Below are 26446 nucleotides of genomic sequence, written 5' to 3'. Positions count from 1 at the left end.
AGGGGCTCTTTGAGCCCTGCTCACCACCAGTGGCCTGCTTGTGAGAGACCAGGACCCAACCTCTATCTGACAGTGGTCTCTGGGTCTGCACGTTCTCCAGGCAGCCCTTGACTTGAGTGCTTGATAGCTTAGGAGTTTAGATGACTAAAAAGCCTGCTGGGTTATAATGTCTAGGCACCAGTCCTTTCAGTTCTGGATCTTACAGTATATCATTTGCGTTAAAAGTGCAGGAGAGAGGTGACTACTTCATCTCTTTGTTTCCTAAATGCCCACCTCATTACAGGAAGACAAAATGAACAAAGATGGGAGCAGGCTGAATATGCAGGCTCCTGACTAAGAGGGTGTGTGCCTACCCCTGTGTTGGATAACTTTTTTTTTTTTTTTAACAGATCAGGTAGTTGGGAAGAGATGAATTTGCAAGGGTCTTGAATTAGGATGCTCCCATGGCTGGGGCTTGAGCATGGTCTTCAAACAGCAGTTCTGTCTCTTACAGAGTGGCTAACATTTCACCCCTTTGCCTTTCAGTTCCCATCCCTGTACAGCAAGGATGATGGCCCCTGGATCTGCTCCACAGCATGCTGAAGGGCATTAAACGAAACGAGCACTGACTCAGAGTAGTGCTTCATTAAATATTCCCTAATTAGCATTTTAAATTTGCACCAAACTCTACCCAGGCACAGGTGGAGGTAGGAAGGCAGGATGTGACTTACTCACCCAGAGGATTGAGTGTTCCTTACACCGCTATTTGGAGACAGCGTAAAGGATGAGGTTGAATCTTCATCATTCTATTCTTCTGGGATTCAGATGAGTCAAACCATCCCATACTTCTGTTTCAAACAGATAGATGCCTGCCTTTCTCTGGTTTCCCTTGTCTGTTTACCCAGGGCTTGAACCTAGAGAGTCCAAGAACCCCAGAGGTTTGAGCTGAGTGAATGTCACATGCTGTGTTTGCCTCAGGAGGAAGTCCAGCCTGTAACATGGCCCTCCCCTGAGGACTGAGTCTAGCCTATGTGTGCCTCGTTCTTGGGTCCTCCTAGCCTTGGCAGTCCTGGTTTGTTGAGTGAATGTTAGTGAGCGACTTGAGCCCTTGCAGTTTTCCAGAGCTGTGTAAAATACAAGGGCCAGAGGACAGGTGCTGCGGTAGAAAAGAGGTCCATTCCTTCTGCGGCCACCTGCCCTTTGCCCTGGCCACCCTTGCTCTTCTCTTGATGGCTGAGCACACTTCCTCCTGGGCTGGCACTTATACCACAGATGACAGTTTTCCATGCAGTACGGAGTTTCATCTTCGTAGGTCTGTCTCTGTTCTCCCCCAGTACCCCACAACACCCTCTATGCCACCTGTCAAAAAAGTATCCCACACTGAATCCTTGTGTGAGATGTAGGGGTGAGGGTGGAAATGGAGGCAGGTGGGGGAGCATGGGCCAGAGCCCTTCAGCTGTTGCCAGAACTCTTGTATGCGGCACAGAATCAATGAGGTTTGAGTTAACGAGAGAATGACTGTGTCCAGGCTGGACCTGTGGCAGGGGGGCGGGTGGGTATGAGTTCCAGGACCCGCTTGCTCCCAAGCCAGGCATCTCTGAGAGCTCCAGCTCTGCTACTGGTTACCATCAAGCCCAGCCTTTATTTTTCTCATCATGTTTAAAATCCACCAGTCGCCCAATAGTATAATTTCCTAAATGGTTTCATTTCAGCTCTGCTAATTGAAGAAAACTGAGCTCTCTTTGAAGGCTTACTTTGTGTGTGGCTGTCACTGGTGAGTGTCGAGGCTGGCTGTCAATCACTGACAATAGCTTGCCGTTTGGGAATAATTTAAGTTTAGGTCTTTCTTTCACTCAGGCATTCATCCTCTGTTATATGTTTTCATACTGAGCTGAGAACAATCTGGGGTGAGAAGCTGTCACGTGTTCGGAGAGCTAAAATGGAGAGTTTCTTTAAAATTTCAAATGTCTCTGGTCCAGAGCTTACTGCAACATGGGAAGGAGATCCCAGATTGAGGAGTGAGACTTTCTGGACTTTGGATTTGAACCTTAAGTATTTGGGGGAACCTTCATCAAGTTTTTTGGGGTCTGAGCCTCTTTCTGTAGACCATGAGAAAGGCGCATGAGTGCTTTGAGTTGGAGACCATAATGGGAGTCCGGGATAAGGTAAGCCCTCTAGAGTCTGCAGTTCAGCCATGTTGGCATGGTAGACACCTGCTGCTCCTGCAGTGTTTGTAGGGTTTCCGAGGTGGTCTCTAGGTTGCCAAGTAGCTCTTGGTGAAGACTCTAGCCCCGGGTGCTTCACTCATTGTCTTAGAGACTAAGTAAATCACAGGCACCTAGAATTCCTTCAGTATTGGCTGAGGATATGTTTTGCTGTGCCTGGGCCATTTTTCCTCAACTGCCCATAAGCTCTCCAGCTCTTCATCTGAGAGGAGGGAACTTTGAGAAAATGTTTCCAAAGACCAGCCCGGTTGTAGGATATTTTCTTGACTAGTGATTTACCAATCATTGGAGGGCCTTGGTCACGTGGACCTGAGACTTACAAGAAGATAAACTGAGTAAGATATGGGGAGCAAGACAGTAAGTAAGCAGTGTTCCTTTGTGGTCTCTGTTCTAGTTCCTGTCTTCAGGTTTCTGCCTTGAGCTCTGCCCTGACTTCCCTCAGGGACTGACTGTGACCTGGAAGCTGAAAGGAGCCCTTTCCTCCCCAAATTGTTTTTTGGTCATTGTCTTAGTTATGGTTATTGTTTCTGGAGCAGAACATGGTGACCACAAGCAACTTGGGGAGAATCATGTTTACTGTTCTTACGCTTCCACATCACAGTTCATTATCAAAGGAAGTCAGGACAGGAACTCAATCAGGGCAGGAACCTGGAGGCAGGAGCTGATGTAGAGACCATTGTGGTGGGGTTCTTTACTGGCTTGCTTCTCATGGTTTGCTCAACCTGCTTTCTTATAGAACCCAGGGCCAACAGCCCAGGATGGCACCACCCACAATGAGCTGGGTCCTTCCACATCAATCACTATCAATAAAGTGCCATACATGTTTGCCTACAGCCTGATCTTATGGAGTCCTTCTCTCAATTGAGAATCCTTCCTCTGTTGCCTCTAGCTTGTGGCAAGTTGACATAAAAGTAGCCATGGTGTTTTATCGCAGCAATAGAAACCCTAAGACACTTGGTCATCAGGTTGTTACAGACACTAAAATAATATGAACTGAAAATTCAGTTTTCTGTGTCCCTTCCTTCTCCTGCCTCTCCTCATCCTTTTCTTCTTTTTTGCTTCTCTTCCCCACTCTTGCCTTTTTCACTATTGGGAGGATTAAACCCTGGGGCAGGTGAGCTCTGTCTACATTTCATTATACTTAATTTACATTAGGAGAACAAGAGAAAAGAGGGGTGCTTATGAAACACTTCCTTCTCTGTGTTCTATAAAGGAAGGGGCGAATCAATATTGACATTGTGTTTTCAATGACACTGCCTCATAACTGCATTTACTGAGAAGGTATCTACGTGTTGAGCATCTACTGTGTGATACAGAGTTCTAGGCTCTGGGACAGCACCGGGAAGTATCTGCTTGGATACTGTTTGCATCCCTGTGGGAGAGATGGGCAGTGAACTAATAAATGATGTAATGCTACCAATAGCTAGTAAATGGTAAGAGAAATAAAGCAGGATAAAAGGCAAAATCCTAGTCCATCTATAAATGGTCAGAGAGGGCTATATAGGGAGAGAATATTTCACCATGGCCCCGTGATTGCTGCTCCATCCTGTTCCCTGCTTTTTATTTCCATTCTACAGCAAGCTTGTTCACATAAAAACCCTTCACACCTGCCCTGCTCTAAACATACTTCCTGCCCATCCTGGGAGGCATTCTCTCTTCCTGCTTGGCACTGCCTGCCACTTAGAATTTTATTTCAGTGTCCTCTCCCTTAAACCTGAGCTCTCCAGGGCCACAAGCTGTTCTTCCATTGAGCTTCAGTGCCAAGCAGGGTGCTGGGCATTCAGTGAGTTCATTAGCAGTGCCTGGAGGGAGAAAAAGAGCCATTGATTCAGATGCCACCCTATTGTGACCGACTTTGGAAAGTGCAAGGCAGCCATGGCCTGGTCCGAGGGAAGGCCACTCATCACAAGGAGCCGCACTTTCAGAGCTAGGGCCCCTCGTCTCATTAGCTGGATTGCCCGAACTGTGAAGGATGTCACCCCAGTTCAGTGCCAGGTCCCCCCTTGCACATTCTCTTCTCAGACATCATTTTTACCTCCAGTTGCTCTGTGGCATCAAGAAAGCTACTACTTAGTGGATCCCATATTTATTTAATTTTTTTTTGAAATAAGAAGAACTCAACTGATGTTTTTGATTTTTTTCTTTTCTATTTCTTTTGTTTTCTTCTCTTTTTTCCCCCCACAGGCTTGTCTAAAGCCCTTAGTGAAAGGAACCAATGTCAATTAATTTATAGTAGAAGGAATGACATCACACAGAATACTTTACAAGGGAGAGCATGCACTTAGAGTCAGCCCAGCTTTGGTCTGAATTCATACTCTGCCACTTGCTGGTCTTGCTCACCTCAGTCTCAGTCTTCGCATCTGTGACATGGAATCATGGGAACAGTCACACATGGCTGTCCTAGAGATAGATCTAGAAATTTTCTGAATGGTCCATGCTCAAATTTGAAATTTGGGATCCTACACTCCGCCTATTTCCACTTGATTACTTTTAAATCAGGACCCCGGAGGGTGTGGTCTAGATAGTCTTAAATAAACAAGATCAGCATTTTGCTGTGCGGAGGAAGCTCTGCTTCAAACCTTGCAGTGATACAACTACCACAGTCATTATTATAGCCGCACTGACCACACAGAGGTGTGGTTCTGTACCCTAAGCCTCCTGCTTGCTTCATGTCCCTGTTGCCTGCCTTTGCGTGCACTTTAATACCTTGTCCAGCCTGGTCCTGCCATGCCCTCCCTCATCTGTAGACCGCAGCAAGGTGTCTTAAGACTTGAATTTCATGTCTGTCTACCATCTGTGTATGGAGAGTCTTAGTCACAAGTCACAGTTATGTTCTCTTGCTGCTCTGAAAGCTCATTATTTTCCAAAGAGCCCTCCTCTGTCTTGCTTGTAATATCTAACCTTTAAATAAGAATATTCCCAGACTGTGGAGGGATTGGGATGGAGCTGAAGGAGCAGCTCCGTGTCGTATTTCTAGTCCCCTTTTGTTGCCTTTGTGATCTTGACTAATTCACTTACTGGCTCCAGACTTGGTTGCTCCATTTATACAATGAAACACAACAACAAAGATAACCAGCACAGTCTCTGACCATGCACTAGGCACTTTGTAAGTGCTGGCAAGTTATGCATTCATTAGCGCACCATAATCCCATGAAGTTGCTGCTGTACTCATACCCAAGGGAAAGCTGGGGACACACTGACCCAGAGAAGCTGGGTAACTTTATCACGATCACATAGTTAAGCAGATGCACAGGGAGACTCCCAGCTCAGTCTGTCTGAGTCATCATTTTATCTCTCCCATCACACCCACAAACGTGACGCTGCAATTCCTGAGATGCTGTGTGGTTTAGAGAGGCCAAATAAAGTGTGGGGGGCATCATAAATATCCAATCGATATTAATATTATTGTGTTATACCCCCTACCAACTCAGTGCAGCCTCAGTTTAATAAATACTCACTTGGTTGCTGCATTTGGCCATGTGTTTACAGCTGATAAAGCAGCAGATCTCAAGACCAGCTATTTATCTGGAGCAGTTGTCTTCCTGCAGACTTAAGCTGTCACGTGTAATACCCTCGGCCCTCATGGAGAATCCTTGTTGGGAGGGTGCCACTTTGCCCTTTGAATGGATTCTTTGCTAATGGTCAAGCCGTTGGAGGGGGCTAGCCAGCCGAAAGCCACTGCTTCAATAAGAATCTGGGCTTTGTCATAGATCGTAGAGAAGGGTCCTTTCTGAGCACGGGAAAGGGAAAGCAGGGGTCAGCTCTGCAATTTTCTCTGACTCCAGACACAAATACCCCACCTGCTCCTAAGCCTCAAGAGATGTGGGGATTGGTGGTGACCCCCAGCCTGGCTGTTGATTACACACAGAGCTAGGAGCAATTTTTAAAGTCTCCTCACCATTTTGCTCTCTCTTTAAAAATTAAATGCCCAGTGTGTTACTTTATTCCCAGATCTACTGGCCTTTGACAGGACAGCTAGGAAGCAAGCCTGTTCGGTGACTTCCTGACCGGGATTGTTTTAGGGGTGAGAAAGACCATGGGCAGGAAGGTGACCTCGTTTCTCTTGTCAACTTAATGAAAAAGAAACAAAGGTATCAGTCTTGATGCCTGTACTCCGCAGAGAGGACTATGGGGAAGACGCAGGAGCAACAGATTCTGGCATGGAATCCGATCCCAGGAAGGTAGGCAGGTGGCTGAGCCAACCTAGGGGGAACCAGTGAACCCTGGTTTGGGCGCTGGGAGGTCTGTGTTCCCATCTCAGGTCCTCCACTGTTGTGTGACACTGTTGACCATTTTGGAGGTTGTAGATCCCATGTTTAGCAGGTAGGCAGTGTAACAGAATGGTGAAAAGTAAACTTTGGTGTGATTCCTTTGTGGTACCACTTATTGCCTGGGTAGTTCTGACAACTCCTTTGGGGTTCACACAAATGTTAGGTGGTCAGGCCTCGCCTCATTCTCCTTTTGTGCCATTATTCTCTGCTTTCTTGCTTGGCCACTGTTTGTGTTCTATTTTGAGATTCACAACTAATGTCTCTTTGAATGACAGTCTTCCCTGATGTCCCCTGCTCATGGAGACACCTTGTCTCTATGACCACATCACCCCCAATGGTCCTCCGTGTCACTAAGCATGACTTCTGTCAAGATCCAGGTCCCATTGCCCTGCCTACCAAATGCTCATGAATGGGCTGAACACACCTGTTCTCGGCTCAGGAATTCTATGCTTCTAAGTTTATTTGCTATTGTGGGCAGCTAATTTCCAAAACAGACATAAAAGACACTGTTTTCTTCTTTTCAGAAATAGTAATAATTACACTCCTTTACGCTCATGTAGAAATTCACACTTGACAAAACATTTCTCACATTTATCTCCTTGTACCGACTATCCAGCAGCTCATCAGCATTCAAATTTCAGAACAGTTCAAGGCTGCTGCTGGATCTCATCCAACTCCTAGAAGCAGCTCAGGTAATGCAGCCTTGTAGTCCTCTGCACTGCGAAGGGCTACATACTCCAACATACCGTCCCACCTGGGTTTTCCTAAACTAATGCCATATTCTCTGCAGTGCCAAGGGCTGCTTGCCCCTATACACTATCCCACCAGGGCTTTCCAACACCAATGTCATATCTTCTGCACTGTGAAGGGCTGCTTTCCCCTATACACCATGCCACCAAGGCTTTCCTAAACTAATGCCCTATCCTCTGAACTGCCAAGAGCTGCTTACCCCTATACACCAACCCACCAGGGCTTTCCAACACCCATGCCATGTTAGTTTCTTTTCATTGCTATTCCATATTTAGCAGAAACAACTCATGGGAAGAGAGACATATTTTGTCTCATGGTTTTAGGGGACTTAAGTCCATTATGGTGGAGGACATTCAGTCCATGTCAGTGGGAATGCAAGGTAACTGGCTATTTTCTGCTCAGCAAGAAGCGAAGAGATTTAAGCTAGAGCCAGAAGTAGGAGTGGATTTCAAGGCCTGGTCCTTGTGATTCACCTCCTCCAGCTCAGCCCTGTAACTGAAATCTATCACTTCTCTAAACAGCATCACGAGTTGGGTACCTGGTTCAGAAACAAATCTGTGGGGAACATTTCACGTTCAAACAATAACATACACTGAGCTCTGAGAAATTCTTGACCCCAGCTAATGAACCAAGTCTTCTGATCCTCGCATGCCTCAGCCTCAGAGTTACCCTCATTCTGAGGAGGCCACTTTCTTGATTTTTTTTTTTTCACAGAGAGAGAGGGAGGGAGGGAGGGAGGGGGAGAGGGAGAGAGAGAGAGAGAGAGAGAGAGAGAGAGAGAGAGAGAGAGAGAGAGAGAGAAGATAGTGTTACTTGCAAAGGTCAGAGGACTATTCGCAGCGATCAGTTCTCTCCACCATTGGGCTAAGACCGCCTCAGGTCATCTCTGCAGCCCATGACCTGGTTTTAGAGCAGGGATGTGTGCATTATGTTGGTGGTCTCCTAGAGACAGCTTGCTGTTGACAGAGTTGTCAGCAATGGGAAGAAATAATGCAAGGTTGTCCACCAGAAAGAAACCTCCGAGTGTTTGCTAAGCCCAGCATGCATGCATATGCCCTCAGCTGCAAACAGAACACAGGGATAGGAGAGAAGGAAGAAAGAGATGTGGCAGCGAAGAAGCTGGGAACAGCTGTATTGGGACAAAATGGACCTACTCCCACTGTCAATGGAGGCCCTAGGGGAGGCATGCGCGATATCTTCTTAATTAGCTCTCTCGTAGCATTTCTGACTGTTCTTACTTAGCTCTGGCTTCCTGATGGGCTATATGCTACAGGAAAAAGAATATTTTAATGTGCTATGGGCCCTGGGCTTGGGAATATGCCCCACACAGCTTGAACCCTAGTAAGTAGGTTTTCCTCAACTGAAGATTATTTCACTAGGTCCCTTTGTTACCCAAATCTGTCCCTTGGCCCCATCTAGATTGCAAACATTCTAGTCCCCACCCTGGAATGCCCTGTCCATCTAAATCTCCTTTGGTCCTCAATGCCCACCTGGAATCTTGCTTTCCCCAACCAGCTTCTGAAACTAATGCGGCCTGTTGCAAATTCCGATTTCCCTGATCTTATTCAGCGTCTGCACTCAGAACCCTGAGGATGGTTGTTTGGTTCTCTGCCCTCCCCTGTCCTTCTCTGTCCCTTTCCCATGTGTCTACACAAAATCTTCCCTTGGAGATCTTACTATCATTAAAAGGGAACAGACCTTTCCTGCAAATATTTCTATTTAAAAGTGACCCTGCCTCTAGTAGCCTGGCACACTGAGAAAACACTTAGTATCTCTGGATAGTTTGTAAGATAGGGTGGTCACAGGTGCCTTATGGGATGCTAGTGAGAATTAAATGAATCCACACAACTAGCATGGTAGACTGTATCTGGTACTTAGTGGTAATCAATACATGCTGTCAGCAGATATTGGGTTCTTCAAGAAGGCACGGATGGGAGACCAGAGCAGAAACTGAACAAAGAATGATGGCATTAGGGTGTGAGAGATTTAAATCCCAAAGCTTCCTCTGTACCTAAAGGAAGTTTTTCCTCAGTTTCTGCATCTGCAAAATGAAATGATCACCGTATCATGTTTGTAAAGATCATGAAGATCATGTACAGGAGGCATGAAGTCTTTGCAGGAAGCAGTCACTGAGGGCTGCTTTTGTGCCATCTCTGCTAGAGGAGGGTGAGTGATCAGATGTCTCAACTTTACGCCTACTGCTGTGGTTTCATCTGAAATGTCCTCTGAAGCTTTGTGTGTTAAAAGTTTGCTCTCTAGCCGTTGTTGGGATTGGGAGGAGCTAGGAAGGTAGGAAGGTGGGGCCTAGCTGGATGGAGGCTGTTGAGGTCTGGCCTTGAAGAAAGCTGGGCTCTAATCTTGCTCCTGTCTTTGTTTCCTGGTGGCCACGAAGCAAGGACTGTGCTCTAACATAGACCAAGATGTTCTGCTGCAACACAGTTCCCAGACAACGGGGCCAAATCCTTGCCAAAAAGTGCTGCTGTTTTAATGAGGCCGGGAAGATAGAGGCTCTTCCCACCAGCACTTCCTCATTCCTGCTTCTTTAGCGCAGCCTGCTTTGTGAGCCTGTGTGTTATCTTCAGGACTCACAGGCTTGGGGGTAGATATGAAGCCCAGCCCCCAAGGACCAAAGGAACCGCTCAAGGTCATATCTTATTCACGGAGAGCTGAGGACTTGGGCCTGTCTCGTCTGGTTGCAGATTCCAGGTTCATTCTCTCAGACCCCACTGGAAAGCCAACAAGAATCCCAACCATCTTCTAATAGCCCTGAGAGGCGATGGCTTCTGCTGCAGTGGATTAGAGACATTTCTCACTCTGGGAATGCAGGAGCTGGGAGGGGCAGGCAGGCCAAGAGAACAGGCCAGGGAAGTAATTCTTCTTTCAGAGAAAATGTCTGTATTTGGATTCTTTTTTACACATCCAACCCGACAGCAAATTGGTTTGCTGAAGATGTAGGTCGTGCTCTGGGCCCGGCATCTGGACGCCTCATATTGTACACTATATTACCGGGGTAATATCGCAGTCTTTATTAGCACCAGCAGGATTTGGGATTCCCATGGGGACTGTTCTTTGCTGTCGGATGTATGAGGCCATTTAATCTCCTTTATCAGATCTGGTGCTGACTCCCCACCCCCACCTCCTCTTGCAGACCAATAAAGAGAACCTTTCAGATTCATTGGTCTGAGAACAAGCTTCTAAATACCTCCCCCCCCCCCCCCGCCACCACTAACTCCTGTGTGTAATAAGCAAGCAAACCAAGAAGGTGTCAATACTTTGAAAACCCGTGCAACCAAGGAGCGGTTTTCTCAGGAAATTTATAATTGGGGGTCCATTCTCCATAGGCAGACTGGAGGGAGAAAGAAGGGGGGTGCTGTTGGTGCTTAGCTTGCTCTGGTTTCTTCCAGGTGCTGGGGATTTGGGGAACAGGGTTGGAGTTCTTTCACCAGAAATATGTCTATACCTTTGGTTTTAGTTGGGAGAAAAAGCAAGAAGGACCTTAGGCAGAGGGGAAAGTTCCCCATCAGACACAAGTATATACTTGACCAGTGTGGAGGCCATTTTCACAGAACCAAATAAAACATCCAGGGCTCAGATCCGTCTCTGAAATCTCAGCTGTGTGCTTTTTCCCCATGCTCTGAGATACTTGTCCATGAATGTAGTATGAACTATTTGGGGATCCCATTCTTCTCTTTAGTCCAAGGAATACCAAAATCTACAGTGAGAATTGGTGGTTGCATTTATAAGAAGCTAATAACCACTTCCATCATTAACATTTCCTTCCACCTTTATAGAATATAGGAAATCCTACTGCGTGCTGCACCCAAAGTTCTACCCGTTGTCCTCACTGGTTTATATGGTTTCTCCTCTGCATAAAGGGTTGTTCCAATGTCATTACCAATTAGCAAGCAGATCTGGTTGTTTCATTTCTACTTCTCTGTGTGTCAGGGACACTGGCCTAAGCCATCCAGGCATTGACAGCTCTGTTGAAGCTGAAGTTCCCACAAGACTCTAAATGGTCCAGGACCAGTGATGGTTGTAGACATCCTTAGCACAGACCCGATGATGAGCCATTGCATGCACACACCTTTCCATGGGGCATAGAGCATCCTTTTACACACCACGTCAGTGACTCTTCGTCTGAAACTACCAGGGAAGTTCTCAGTGTTCTCATTTCACAGATGGAGCAAGGAGGTCCCAGGAGGGAAGGGTACATTCTTTTGGCCACAGAATTAGCAAGGGCCAGTATCACTACTCCTCTGGTGTACAGGCTCCCTAGGCGCATGTGCTGGGGATGAATGAGCCTTGCCCTGGAGGTCTTGGCATTGTCAGGGTAGGTGACATGGTTCACTTGCAAGGATGAACTAGCGAGTACTCTTTCAGAAAACAAAGCATGCTCAGAAGTTGATATCATTTTACAAACTGACATCAAGAACCTGTTTACAAGTCCATTTCTTTCAGTGCAGACTTCGAATCTTTTTTTTTTTTTTTTTTTTTTTTTTTTTTTTTTTTTTTAACCATCATTTGGGTCAGGTGTTCAGTTTTAAATGGATCCCACAAGCCACAGGCAGGTAGATAATTTCTAGCAACAGCCAAATTACCCCACCATGACTGGGAAGAATCAGCACAGCAGTATTAATTTGATTTGTCCCCCCCCCCCCGGCTGAAGTTCAGTGGGATTGCATCAAAATAGTAAAAGCCCATGCATGTATGTACGCGCATGTGAGCATTTGTGTGGGTGTGTATTTTTTTTTAAAGAAGACTCAACCAAATCTCACCAATGCATATGAGAGAGAAAACCAAAGCTGTCTGAAAAGGTTTCTGGACTTAGAAAGAATTTATTTCTATAGCCGTCCATGTGGGTCGGCCAATAATTACAATGTTAATGCTAAATGCTTACTCTTGCTTTACATTGGTAACATACTCACATGTAGCAAGTTTGCAACATGGAAGACTCAGCTTGTGCTGGCACTTGCTGGAACCCTTTTTATATTTTATTTTATTTTTTTTTTATTTATTTTATTTATTTTTATTTTTATTTTTATTTTTTTGTTTTTTTTATTTTTAAAACTATTTATTTCTTTTTTTTTCTTGCTGATTTTTTTTATTAATTAATTAATTTAATTATTAAAGATTTCTGCCTCTTCCCCGCCACCACCTCCCATTCCCTCCCCCTCCCCCAATCAAGTCTTCCTTCCTCCTCAGCCCAAAGAGCAAGCAGGTTTCTCTGCCCTGTGGGAGGTCCAAGGACCACCCACCTCCATCCAGGTCTATTAAGGTGAGCATCCAAACTACCTGGGCTCCCACAAAGCCATTACGTGCAATAGGATCAAGAACCCATTGCCATTGTTCTTCAGTTCTCAGTAGTCCTCATTGTTCATTATGTTCAGCGAGACCGGTTTTGTCCCATGCTTTTTCAGTCCCCGGCCAGCTGGCCTTGGTGAGTTCCCGATAGATCATCCCCATTGCCTCAGTGTGTGGAAAAACAAAAATATTTTATTTTTTTAATGTATCTTTTTCTCTATGGGAATTATCATTATCCTCCTCATTGGCATTATAAAATATCATTATATTTTAAATTGGAGCCCTTGGCTTTAGTAGACTGAGTTTGAACCCCAAGACACGTATGATGAAAGAAGAGAACTGACCCCTGCAAGATGTCTTCTGACCTCCACACATGTACAGTGGCACAAATATCTTCATATGGGTACCTATATAGAAAATAAGTAAATATAAGTAATATAAGTATAATAATAAAAATGTATTTAAACCATTAGGCCATAGTCATGTTGACTTCCACCAGAATCACCCCCAAGTGTTTTGTAAGTCAACACACTCCAGCTTGAATCCCACCACACCCATGAAATCAGGCTCTGTAGGTCACGCTTTTCAGCCTTCATGAATTCCCATGCACGGCCAAGATGGCGAGCACTCTCTGGATCACTGCCAGTCCTCCAGTATCCCCACACAATTCTCACTTCTAGTCTGCTTGAGGGATGACAGAATGCTCACAGGTCAGGAGGCAGCTGATTCATTTCTGAGCTACTCTGAATAGACTAGAATGGTCCGACCAAGTAACAAACAAAAGTCAGCCCTTCTTATGGCTCAGGCAATGTTACTGGTGCCATCTCATTTCATCCTTACAAGATAAATAAAAATATATGCTCTTGGTTTAAAGTTGAGGAAACCAAGGCCCCTTGGTCCCTCCGTTCAAGAGCTATTCACAGAGAGAGCCTGACTTGCTGAACGAGAGTCTTCTGTGTAGTGCATGACTCCTGTGAACTAGGCAGTCACAGCTTCACAGAAAACCTTCTCCAGCCAAGAAAGTCATTAAAATCCAAACTGGGACAAGAAGAAGAGCACAGGCCAGGACTGAGGTCCCATCCCCAGCATCAGGGAGGAGATACCTTCACCTTGTTGCTTTAGTGACCTGTGGGATGCTAGGCTCCTCACGGCTGGGGCGTCTTCAGCCTCAGCTCTGACCTAGGTTCATAGGGGTTTCAGAATCTACATGTCAACACTTAAGGCATCCTATGCTCTCACGCTCACCCTAATTTCAGCAGCCGGACCCTGCTCCAGTGGCATTCAGTCCTGGCTCTGCCCAATTCTGTTCTTCTGTGGCAGCTCTCTCCTTTCATCCTCTGGAGTGGAGACCAGCCAGCCTAGAGGCAAGGGCAGTGTCTTTTATCCATATGTCCCTGTCATCTTGGAGCACAGCCAAGGTCATATATTACATATTTATCACCCATATATTAAAACAAGCACTATATTCACAGTTGTGAAATATATGCATACTAAGTAGCTAAAGAAAGGAGTCACGAGTGTGAAATAAATGGGTGGGTGCTGAATGGCTGAAAAGGTGAGTCACATGACCTCAGAATTCTGCTACGATACTAACTTCAACTTATTATCTCCATTCATCCATTCAGTCATTCAAGTAGTAGCAGATACCAAATACCAGGACCACTGTTAGATACTGTAGGGAGTGCACATAAAGTTCTTAAAATTGCCTGCCATATAGTAAGCATACTAAAAATCATGCTTTAAAAAAAGACAAGTAGGTTAAATGAGTTGTCATCTCCGCAAGTACTGTAGGTGGTGTGTGTCTTAACTTCCTCATCTCTAAATGGAAAGAACGAGGCTCCACATTCCATGGGATGCTAGAGAGTAAATGAAATTAGATCAGGCAAGTTTCTTTCACACCTTCTCATACACAGCATGGCCTCTAACTTGCTTGATGAGGTAAGGTAGGGGAAGCCATTATGGGGATGGACTGAAGGTCTAAAAATAAGCCTGGTAGGCAAAGGATAATGTTCTTTCTGCTTGCATATCTTCCTGCCTGAAGGTGTCATATCTGCTTACCTTGTCATCTAAGTTGGGGGCATGTCAGGCTCCATCATTCACCCCTGGAAGATGGTATGCTCCAAGGCTCTGGTCCCTTGTTACCTCTTGCCTGCAAAGGGACAATGTGGAAGGGGTGCAGCCTCTGCAGTCAAGTGGACCTTAGATCACATCTCAACCCTCTGTCATGAGTTGGCCAGGCTGTTCTCTGTCTGTCTGTCTTGTAACATGCAGATAAGAACACGTGGGGCATTTTTTTTAATTAATTCATAGGATGTCACGAGATGCTTACTCTATTACGTATTTTTAGAAAAAACTCTTCTCAAAGTATAACTTCCAGATCAGTTCTGGGAGTTCGAGAGGCAAACCTTACTAAATGTAGGAGAAATGAAAAGCAAGAGCTTTTGTAAGGCTTTAGAAGCATCATGGATTCTTGTATTTCTTTCTATCAGACACTGAGATCATCTCATAGTGTCTGCCTGGGGAGTGCATAGTGATCTGTTGCCTGTCTTTTGAATTGGTTGGTTTGTAATCGTTATAATCCACCCATCTGTCCATCTATTCATCCACCTGTCTATTCACTTCTCCAATTCACAGAAACAGCAGCAGACACTAGTTTCCAGTTTGTTCCATAAGCAATAGTGTAGGCACTAAATTATATAACTACATCCATTATAAGGAGTCTTTGTCTGTATCAGAATCTCTTGCAGAATGTGGTGTCCCATGCCAGCCTACAGAATTAGTCAGTCATGACTGGGTCGGAAGCTCCATTTAAAATCCATACTTCCATAGTTATTGTTCTTCCAAAGTTTGAGAACTTGGACTGGATTATGGAGCATTTCCAATATTTTCTATGACATTGATGTTACTGATAGCAGATGTCAGAAGAGTCACAAAGAGTAACTGAAGTACTGATAGAACTGTAGAATTTGGCTTATGAGTTAATAATCTATAGCCATTTGCAAACCCTTAATCACGTACTTCCTTAACAGAGTACAAAATTGGTTGTAAGGCACCTTTTGGTTGTTGAGGATAAGCCAGTGTGAGGAATGATGGGTTTCTGGACAGGAGGACAATTATATCATGAAGGGAAACAGATAGCAAATACTGAAACATATAGTCATATGCCTCTCTTGGAAATACTACAAAAAGTATAGTATCGGGGAATAGGCCAGAGGCTGATGATCTGGGAGCCTCATTGGCTATGACAGACGTGAAAGACCTTCTTGAAGGGCACGTATTTGATTTTGAGAGATCAATGACAAGAATAAGTCAAACTTTTAAGGGTCTTGATGAAGAATCTTTCGTAAATGAAACAACAAAGGTAGACAGTATAGTTGAAGTATAAGGAAGTAACAAGAAGCACAGGATAGTTATAGCCTATAGACCCAGAAAAGGCAGAATGTCAGGGAAGTTAGCCTGGACACTGGAAGGCATCCAGTTTTAAACCAAAGACACCAGAGGGTGGCCCTTATCGAAGCTGCAGCCGCTTCTACATAGCTGCTGTGGTCAAAAAGAGGCCCAGAGAAAAAGTTTTCCTTGACGGTCGCGGTTCTGTTTACAGTAACTGATCTGCAACATTTTGGGAAAAGACAGAAAAAAAAAAAAAAAGACACCAGAGAGTCAATTTCTACAGGTGTGTTGGGAGGAGTGACAGGCAGCTCTCTTAAGTGACCGTCAGCACTCTGGCTTCTCTGAACAAGGCATTGTGAACCTGCTCCTCCTGAGCCCTGCTCTTCTGGGAGGAGCCCTCAGGCCTGGCTCCTTAGTCTTAGTAACTAGATCCTCCCCTCCTTTTTCCAGCTGCAAGTGAAAACGACATAGCCACAAGGGCCCGTGGTCCCAAGTAAGTTTGAATTTGTTCACCAGGAAATGGTAATCTTTTGGAAAAATAATTATTTTATTAGTTCTTTCAGAATTTCACAAAGGGGTACCATTTTCACTCTGTGCTGCTACACACGCACACACACACGCACACACACTATTCAATGTGTTCTTAACTACATGATACAAGAAAAGGAGGTTGAAGAAGGATAACAGCCTGTCCAAGTGACAGCAATGGGCTGGGATCTGATCTCAGATCTGTTGAGTCTGTAATGTTAGTCAAAGGCTTAGCCTTGCTCCAACATTAAACATGATCTCAGGTTTAAAAGTCACAACAACGTTAGTTCTACAAGCCTCTCACATCAGAAAATATATCGTGATCAAGAGAAGAATAGGCGTGGTCCTAGAGAAGCTAATTAAGGTGAACCCAAAGAAAAACATTTAGGCGAGAAAAGGAGACAGAGACAAAGACCCACATTGGAGCACTGGACTGAAATCTCAAGATCCAAATCAAGAGCAGGAGACAGAGCACGAGCAAGGAACTCAGGACCGCGAGGGGTGCACCCACACACTGAGACAATGGGGATGTTCTATCAGGAACTCACCAAGGCCAGCTGGCCTGGGTCTGAAAAAGCATGGGATAAAACCAGACTTGCTGAACATAGCGGACAATGAGGACTACTGAGAACTCAAGAACAATGGTAATGGGTTTTTGATCCTACTGCTCATACTGGCTTTGTGGGAGCCTAGGCAGTTTGGATGCTCACCTTACTAGACCTGGATGGAGGTGGGTGGTCCTTGGACTTCCCACAGGACAGGGAACCCGGATTACTCTTAGGGATGATGAGGGAGGAGGACTTGATGGGGGATGGGGAGGGAAATGGGAGGTGGTGGCGGGGAGAAGGCAGAAATCTTTAATAAATAAATAAACAATAAAAAAAAGAGAAGAATAGGAATTAGCCGGTGTACTCATCATTACCCAGCAAGAGCCAATACCATCTCTCAAGGTTATCTGCAATTACTATGTTGCGTCATTCAGCAGTCACTTTCCAGAGCACACTTCAGCATATGCCCAAGCAGAGTTTTGATGGAAGCTGGCCTTGATGTAGGAAACGGCAAGAGGATCAGAGAGGAGTGGATGAGGTTGTCAGCAGATGTGAGAAGCAAGCGGGAAATGGAGGCATCAGGAATGAAATTGCTGAATGGGGAGAAGAGGTGTCAAAGCTGTGATTGGAGACTGGAGAGTGCTAGAGATAAAATATAGACACCTCCAACAGCTCAACCAAGTTAACTGGTTTTACCAAACCTTTCCCCATACAACCTCCCTATGTGGAGAAAGTCGTCTGGAGCCAGTGATTTACCCCATTCTGTATATCAGATCTGACTCCTAGACACAGCCGTACTGCTGCAGGCTATTCCCAGCATCAGACCTGAGGTAGTTTGGATGTAATTGACCCCCATAAGCTAAGAGGGGGTGGCACTATTAAGAGGCTTGGTTTTGTTGGAGTAGGCGTGGCCTTGTTGGAGGAAGTCTGTCTCTGTGGGGGCAGGTTTTGAGGTCTCCTATGCTCAAGCTATGCCTAGTTTAGACCACTTCCTGTTGTCTGTTGGTCAAGTTGTAGGGCTCTCAGCTCCTTCTCCAGTACCATGTCTGCCTGCACGCCACCACGTGTGCGGCATGATGATACTGGACTGAACCTCTGAAATGTAAGGCACCCCAATTCAACGTTTTCCCTTTATAAGAGTTGTTGTGGTCATGGTGTCTCTTCATAGCAACAGAAACCCTAACAAGACAAGACCGTTATCTGGATGAAGACTCTGATCTTAAGGACACAGCCCCAGAATGATTTGGGAAGTCTTCATAGTTTTCTGTAACATACTTCCAAAGCAGCATCGTTGTGGGAGAAAGATTTCCCCACAATTAAGTTGAAAACCTAATCACCCGCAGCTAGCTGTTGATGTTAATAAACTAAAACTTTTCAATAGCTAGCTGATGTGTGCCCAAATGAACTGCAGTGAAGAAATCTAAAAAACATCCCAGGGCTGTGTGCCCAGCTCAGCTGCTCCGTCCTCACCATCCCCAGTGCTGTGTGCCCAGCTCAGCTGCTCCATCCTCACCATCCCCAGGGCTGTGTGCCCACCTCAACTGTTCTGTCCTCACCATCCCCAGGGCTGTGTGCCCACCTCAACTGTTCTGTCCTCACCATCCCCACTGCTGTGTGCCCAGCTCAGCTGCTCCGTCCTCACCATCCCCACTGCTGTGTGCCCAGCTCAGCTGCTTCATCCTCATCATCCCCACTGCTGTGTGCCCAGCTCAGCTGCTCTGTCCTCACCATCCCCAGTGCTGTGTGCCCAGCTCAGCTGCTCCATCCTCACCATCCCCAGTGCTGTGTGTCCAGCTCAGCTGCTCTGTCCTCACCATCCCCAGTGCTGTGTGTTGTCTTTATGATGAGGTTTTCCTTTGAATCTTGGAATGGGGCAGCTTGAAGAAATACACACTTCAATCACTGAATCCTCCATTCAGTCAATATAAGTCGATATAAACTAGGATAGGTCTATGTTTCCGCTCACTGACCACATTTATCTTAATTTCAGGGAACTCTAAGTCTGGGGGAGATGGTGTTTCCATAACCCTTGGTGTGGCAAATTAGGAAGGTTTGCACAGTCTGCGAAGAAAACAGATTGCCGTAGGTTGGATTGCTTGAGGCTTGTCCGTGCCGTAGGGGTTAAGTCCCCGAGCCTTGCAGTCCACCTCCACAGATTCAAATTGCACCTCTCCTATCAACTGGGTGGTCTTTGGCATGTATCCTCTGCTGAGACTCATTTAAGCCATCTGTGAAATGGGGATAACCGCGCCAACATTTTTATATCCCCATGAGCTACAAACAAGTGAATACGTGCCCTGCACACAAGGCAGAACTTGGTACCTAGTGGATGCTCTGTGTGCTCTTCTCCGGTTCTGCGATGTGCTGCTGCTGAAAGAGCCTTCTGCTGGAACGGAGGGATGAAGCAGTGGTTCATTAACAACCAGCCCAGGGAGAATACACTCCACAGGAAGCTGCAGGGTCATTAAGCACCAGAGGTGGTAACAAGGCTATTATTTTCCCAGGGTTTCCTACATTGAGCCACACAGTGAGGTGATGCTTAACCCAGCAGGAGGGAAGGGGTTTGGAGTGGGATCTGGGGAGCAGGGGATCACAGCTGTTTTGTAAGGTTGTAAGTTCCTGAGAGGTAGAAGGCAGGCAGAATGGTGTACTGTTTCTCTGCCTGTCTGCCTGCATGCTGGCTCACCCCCCAAGGACGGAGCATCTGAAAATAATTTCTGTGTTTGTTGTGGGCAGTAAGGTGTAGAGCAGAGAGTGTTGGCTTCTGCACCTTAACCTGCCTTCGAATCCTGCTGTCACCAACATGAGCTGTGACACCAGGGACATTTGTTTCTTTTCTCACTGCCTACATCTTCTTACCAAAAATAAAAAACTAAATAAAAAAAGTCATGATTTGTGTGAGGCCAGAATTCAAGACCCCAGGAACAGTGTTTTGAGAATACTGTTTAAGCCGTGAAGTCTCGGGCAATAGAAAGCGTCATCTTCCTATGGTTGTGCCAATTTAAGATTGTGTCTCCCTGACTTAGAGGCTTTAATTTCCACAACTTAGGGGCTTTCTCTCCTCTTCCATTCGTTTTCTCAGAACATAGATGAATGAGTTACTTCTGGCAATCGTCAAACACTCAGACGTTGGCTAAAATCCATTTCAAATCTCACAAAGCAAAGAGCAGGTGCACTGTGCTCCTCAGAGCAAATTATTTCATTAGGCTGTATTTCCGAATGTGAGAAATCAATATGATTTTAGAGGAAATTTCGAGAAGCACCGAGTAGACCTACATATCACCATATTGATTTCAATGGAATGTCTGGAATAATTTTAGCTCTGATTTTTTAAGCAACTAGGACAAAAAGAGAGTTTCTGGAAGTTACTTGGCTGGATGTGCCAGGAAGCAGAAATGTTTCATTTTAGGACAAATCTTGAGTGTGTTTTCCTAAGGATGCAGATCCTGGATACCTCACTGTGGCTTGCGAGGACTTGATTGGCCATTCCTGGTCTCTTTAACCAGTCTTTCTGTCCAAAGCTTCCCCAGGTTCCTCCACCGTACCATGAAAAGTACTTTAGGGTCGTTGCCAATCTGATTCCCTCTGCTGTTGGCACTAACCCCAAGCTGTCAGCTTCCTGTTGCTTAAACCCTCATGGCAGGGCACCTTTCCTCAGAGAGCCTCTCTCAGCATGTGACTTGGTGCTTGGTGGCTACCTATTTTCTGTCTTAACTTTATAGAAACTCTCAGAGTGAGTTTTTATTCATCACACTTGCCAGCAAGTCCACACAACTTGTACAGAATCCACCACATAATAGATACCAGAAAGCAGCTGGAAGAAAAACAATTTCTGAACCAGGGACTATATGAATATTCCATAACAACACAGCTTTCACAAGCCCTTTGGACTAGAGAGGCCCGATAGGTTGCTCATCTCATGCTGGAAGTAGGAAGGTCTTGATTGTGTGTTGCAATGGACATTTCTGTGCTGAGTGAAGACCCCTGATTAGGATGAACGCTCAGCGGGTACCTTTTCCTGATAACCATTTATTTTTTTCTGGAGGAATGTGCAAACTATTTCTTAGCACATACAAACTGCCCCATAATAATAAGGCTTTCAAATCCTCTTCCTCCATTTCCCACATTGTCCTACATTCCTAGCGTGAGAATGTGCTCCTGGCTCATGTGTGCGCTACTGGTTGTGGTTTCTGGGCCTGGCTGCTGGTCTCTCCCTGCTTGGGCTGCCTTTCTCCGGTGAGAACATGTGCAGGGAGAGATCAAGGGCTCTAGCCTTGGAGTTGAGCTGATACAGATCCTAATCTTCTTTCTGTAACTTAACTGCTAGATCCTAGACAACTGACAGCTGTCACAATTTCACCTTGAGATAACGTCCATCCTCCTCATCGAGCCACTGTAGGTGTTAACATTGGAAAATGAGTATTGCTCTGAGTGGCACATAGCGCTTATTAAACGGTAGGGGTGTCTTCTTAGCAGGACTCGGGTCAAAGGTTACTTGAAATCTTCTTCAGGCTAAAGTGAGTTTTCTCATGCACCTCATTTCTGTTATCATCTTTTCCATCACACTCCAACTGTCTGCAGTTCCTCCTGCAGTAATCTTAAAGACATAGTTCAATTAGTCCCCAAATTTCTTCTTGGCCCTGAACATAGTGTCAGGTATACTAACAGCTAGGTGACTCTCAATTAATGGAAACATGAATTAATCCTAAAGCAAGTAGAAAACCTCATTCAGTGTAAGAAGGAAAATTGGACAAGGCATTTTGATTGGCTACTTAATTTTCTCATGGCTTGCATATGTGCTAATGGGACATATTTAATTTTTTGGCTGAAAGATCTGGGTGAGGTTGACATTCCTGGTCTTTGAAGAGAATGTTAAGCAAAGACTAAACGGCAGCTTAGCTCCATCCACTCTCTTCGGTATTTGCATAGGAAAACAGCTACTTAGCACATTTACCAATGACTTTTTAGGAGGTAGGTGTTTTCCCCCAACTTTTTGTTAGCCTCAGGTTCTCAGCATGTGAGACAACAATGTTTTCGCTTCAGATTTGCAAGTGCAGTTGTGTTAGTTCGCAAATCGCTTTGTCACATGGGGAATGTTCTACAACAAAGGCGATTAATCGCTTTCTCCGATGGAAATGTTTTGAAACGGAAGGGAGCCCTCATCTCTCTGGATTCTCATCAGCTGTTGTCTCTAGCGCTTCAGACTAGATTTCCTCCTTACTTTTTGCCCAACCCAAACTCACACTCGACCTTGTGAGGCTGAAGCACTATGACTTTCACTCTCAACCCACACTGCTGTCTTGGTATCCAAGCTTATCTCTCAGGACACCCCGAATGTCCCTCCTCACTTCCTCAAAAACTCGACTTAGCTCTCTTGATGCATCTCGGGTGTGACTTCGTGAGGTTCAAGCTTTGATGCCAGGAAAGGAACACCACAGTCCATGAGACTGAAGAGATGGTGGGGAGCCACAGGCAGATAGTCATATCTTCTTCACCTAAGTAGAAGTCTGATACACAGAATGCCAGGTAGGCAGATGTTAGGAGGCATTTGGGCACATATCTGTGCAGGCACAGGCACACGCTGGTACACAGGCTGTGCAGAGATAAGCACACAGGCCAGCAGACAGACATGCACAGGCAGACAGCCAAAAGGATAAAGGCTAAATGACTTCGCCTCTGAACTTAAAGTCGGACTAAATACTAAAATTCACACCAAGTGGCATTTTCCCAGAAATAGTCATAGAACACATGACATCACTATTTACTTTTGGGTTTCCCAGACATCTGGTGTCAGACCTTTGGTCCAGCACTAGCCATCTTGGCCTATGTCAGAGTCACCTCAGTTCCATGTTGTCTAAACATAAGCTGGTCCTTACAGACTTCTGTGCCTACACACCTGGTCTGGTAAGGCTTCTCTGAGTGGTCTAACCTCGTTTGGGTCCTCTTATCCTCTCCTCAAGTTCTGGCCTTTGCTTTGATGTTGTGTGTGTGCGCAAAAGTAGAAGGGCATAAGAAAAATAGTTTTGGAGTTAGACAGTCCAGTTTGTGATCTTGGGCAAGTTACTAATTTGTGATGATATATCTATCATTTTCTTCCACAGAATGATGTGCTTTTATAAATCTGGTGTAAGCAATAGCCAACAATAACAATAATAAAGTTCTTAGAGCATTCCACACAAGGCTTGACCTATTAGAATCCTTCCATGTAGGCTGGACCCTTTAGAACTGGTGATGCTGCTGTAGCTGATAGAACTACGGCTGCCCCTGCCGACACCTACATGCTCACTAAAATAATATGTTCACAGATTTACTTTTCCTAAATGCTGGTTGCCCAGCACTAAGGGGATTATTGAAATGTATAAAAGGATCTCTGGCCATGTTCACCCCTATCATTGGATGAGAAGGAACATAGGACCTTGAACCTCAATTATTTATATGCCTAGTCCTAAGTGCATTTTTATGTAAAAAGGCTTCGCTTTAATTTTATTCATTTTGTGAGTGTCATGTGCATGCATATCCGTGCACATGGGCCTAAGCCAGAAATTTGTCTACTGTAATTTTATTGCATTCCATTGGTCAATAAAGGATAATTCCTATCCAGGTTGAAAGAGAAAAGTACTGCTGCATATGTTCTTTAAAAAATTGCATACCAAAGTTCATAACTATATGGATGAGATGAAAGACAGGGAACATTTTTCCCATCTGTCACAGGCCAATGTACATTCAAATTTAAAGCAAGCACTGTAAGCCACATGCCTGTTACATGTTTGGAAATGTATTCCTTACCTTTTTAAAGCAGCAAGAGCCAGACAGTCTGCTGCCTGTGCATTAAGGGACTAAGTGAGGTACTGTGTGATGCTTGCGGGAAATTACAGTGCAGGTTTAAGGTGGTGATGACGTATGCTTGCTGAGAAGGCGCATCTTCAAATGATGGATTTTCAAAGCTTCTCCAAAACTCTGAAGGGCTAGAAGACCTCTCTGGTGGTCACTTGAAGAAAGCATCAGAAGTTGGCATTCTGAAAGAGTATGAACTTGGCACTGACTAACCAGTTTCCTGCTGAGTATAGGGCAGATTGGTGTGCTCTAACCTAGAGGAGGAGGTGGCATCAGAGAGGGTTCCTGGGCAGGGGGCTGTGTACCATCTTGATGTTTACATGCCATTTCCATCAGCCTGTGTCCACTAGGTTTTGCTGGCACATTCTTCATTAAATTAAAGAATTCTCCTGATGATGGGCTTATCATATGGTTTGCATCAATCACTGGTGAGATAAAAAATAAAAGCACTAGCCTAAGGAGGGGCCATTTAGTTTGGCATCATTTTTTTTTTAAGTCCAATGACTTAAACAGCTGAATTAATTACAATCTACTTTAGGGTCACTTTATACACTTAACTAGACAAATAGGGTCTCAGGGCCTCAAGGGACTCTGGATGGCAGGGGTTCTGAGAGCAGCAGTTTCAGAAACAGGTTGGAAAGTCACACCCTTGCAGAGGAGTCCTTGAGTCTATGGGGGCTGTGGAGAAAAGCCAAGACATAAGCTGTGGCGTGAGGAGGCCTTGGAGGGAATTAGATGAATCAAACCAAAGAAGCCTTCACAGAACACAGCAGAGTGTCATTGTACCAGGGTTATAATAGAAGAAAGGATTCCCTGGAGGTCAACTAGAGACAGTCATTCCCAGACGGACCCCTGTCCGTGGCTGTGGATTCAGGAGGCTGCTGGGCTGCAAAGTTGGGAGCCTGGCATTGGGGATGGGTAAGTTCCTGAGTTAAGATGCCTGTGGTGTGATGGGCAAATCTCACTGGCTGCTTTGACTACCGTATACTGGTCAGTAAGTGGATAATGCTGTTACGTAGCACCTAGCTGCTGATTTTATCCTAGCGAGTTTAGCATCCTATGGCTTACAGGATTGGTTGGTGTATTATTTAGGTGGAATTGCATCACAGAGGAAATAGTTTTCCTTCACCTTTGCTGTGTCTAGAGGCACTTCCTGGGGGCAGGTGTAGCAAGTGTTGTTGGTGCCTCGCTCATATCCATTAATATGAAGGCCGCTGGCTGTACCTGCCTATAAACACAGGCAACTACAAAAGAGATTCGGTGAATAAACAGCCTGCCTTCTTTGTGTGTTGGTCGGGACAAATCAGAGGCAAATTATTATTATTATTATTATTACTATTACTATTTTATTAGAGAGTGCATACATATGTCATAATGCACATGAGGAGGTCAGAGAAAAATTTTTAGGATTTGGTTCTTTCCTGGCACCACAGGTATACAATTCTGGGTCATTTCCCAGGGGTCCCATGCTTATCCATGGAACCCATCTGTGTTTTCTAGCCCTGGGATTGCCTTCCTGTACTATTACATCTCATTTCTCCATTCCCCAGGTCCATAATCCACATGCAGATAGAGATGCACGCAAACCATTTACATTTTATCTTTATGCCTTAGAGCAAGAGGCTATGCTGTGCGGCAGCCATAGGTGACAATCATACACCGTATATTTAAAAAACCTAGAAGAAATGGTCTTAAATGTTTTCACCATAAACATTGATTGTCTCGGAAGGTAGACATGTTTTATATGTGAATATGTCTGTGTAACTGTATTTCCATTTTGAAGGAGGGTCTCATGATTTTTGCCAGGCTAATCTGTAACTCATCTGTTCAATCAATCCTACTGTCTCAGCTTCAAGATCAGTGGTTCTCAACCTTCCTAATGCTGTAACACCTCATGTTGTGGTGACCCCAGCCATAAAATTATTTTGTTGCTATTTCATAACTGTAATTTTACTACTGTTATGAATTGTAATGTAAATATAGGATATGCAGGATATCTGATATGTGACCTGTGCAAAAGGGTCATTTGACCCCTAAGGGGTCGCTGCTCTAGACTATATATGTAGTCAACATGACATTATTCAACTTTTATGTTTTGTATATCATAAATAAATTTGAAAATTAAAACCAAATAAGGAGCTCTGTGCCATAAGGTAGTAGAATACTGGACCTAATTAATTAATTTCTGAATTCTGGCATTTGATACTAAGTTCATAGATAAATGTTTACTCAAGGAAATTTGAATTTGAGGCCTTTTATCCTCTGAGTCACCAACAAATACACTGATTCTAGGTACATGCCAGTTCTTTGTGCCAGGGGATGTTTCCATTCCTCCTGAATCAACCCCTACACGGCCAAGCCATGTCTTTTCTAAGGTAGTATTAGAAGTGTATGTTTGTGTATACATATATGTTCACATGCTAATATGGGTGTTGGTGGGTATACAGATGCAGACATGTACATGTTTTCATGTGTGGGTTTGTGTGTACATACATATGCATGTGTTAATACGGGTGTTGGTGATACACACATGCAGATGTGTGTGCCTTCGTGTGTGTGTGTGTGTGTGTACATGCATGTGCATTTGTTAATATGGGTGTTGGTGACTACACAGACACAG

General features: G+C 44.9%; 1 protein-coding gene and 1 non-coding gene across 2 annotated transcripts in view; both read left to right on the top strand.

The window, feature by feature from the left end:
* The window catches only part of Dab1 (DAB adaptor protein 1), a 1075383-nt gene that overhangs the window by 14731 nt on the left and 1034206 nt on the right, over positions 1 to 26446 (top strand). The window lies entirely within an intron of this gene.
* LOC130884504 (small nucleolar RNA SNORA16B/SNORA16A family) lies at positions 16027 to 16161 on the top strand. Its single transcript, XR_009058031.1, has one exon. It is a non-coding gene; the product is annotated as a small nucleolar RNA SNORA16B/SNORA16A family (small nucleolar RNA).

This window comes from Chionomys nivalis, chromosome 11 (assembly GCF_950005125.1).
Source record: "Chionomys nivalis chromosome 11, mChiNiv1.1, whole genome shotgun sequence".
NCBI lineage: Eukaryota > Metazoa > Chordata > Mammalia > Rodentia > Cricetidae > Chionomys > Chionomys nivalis.
This window is presented reverse-complemented; position numbering and strand designations above follow the sequence as displayed.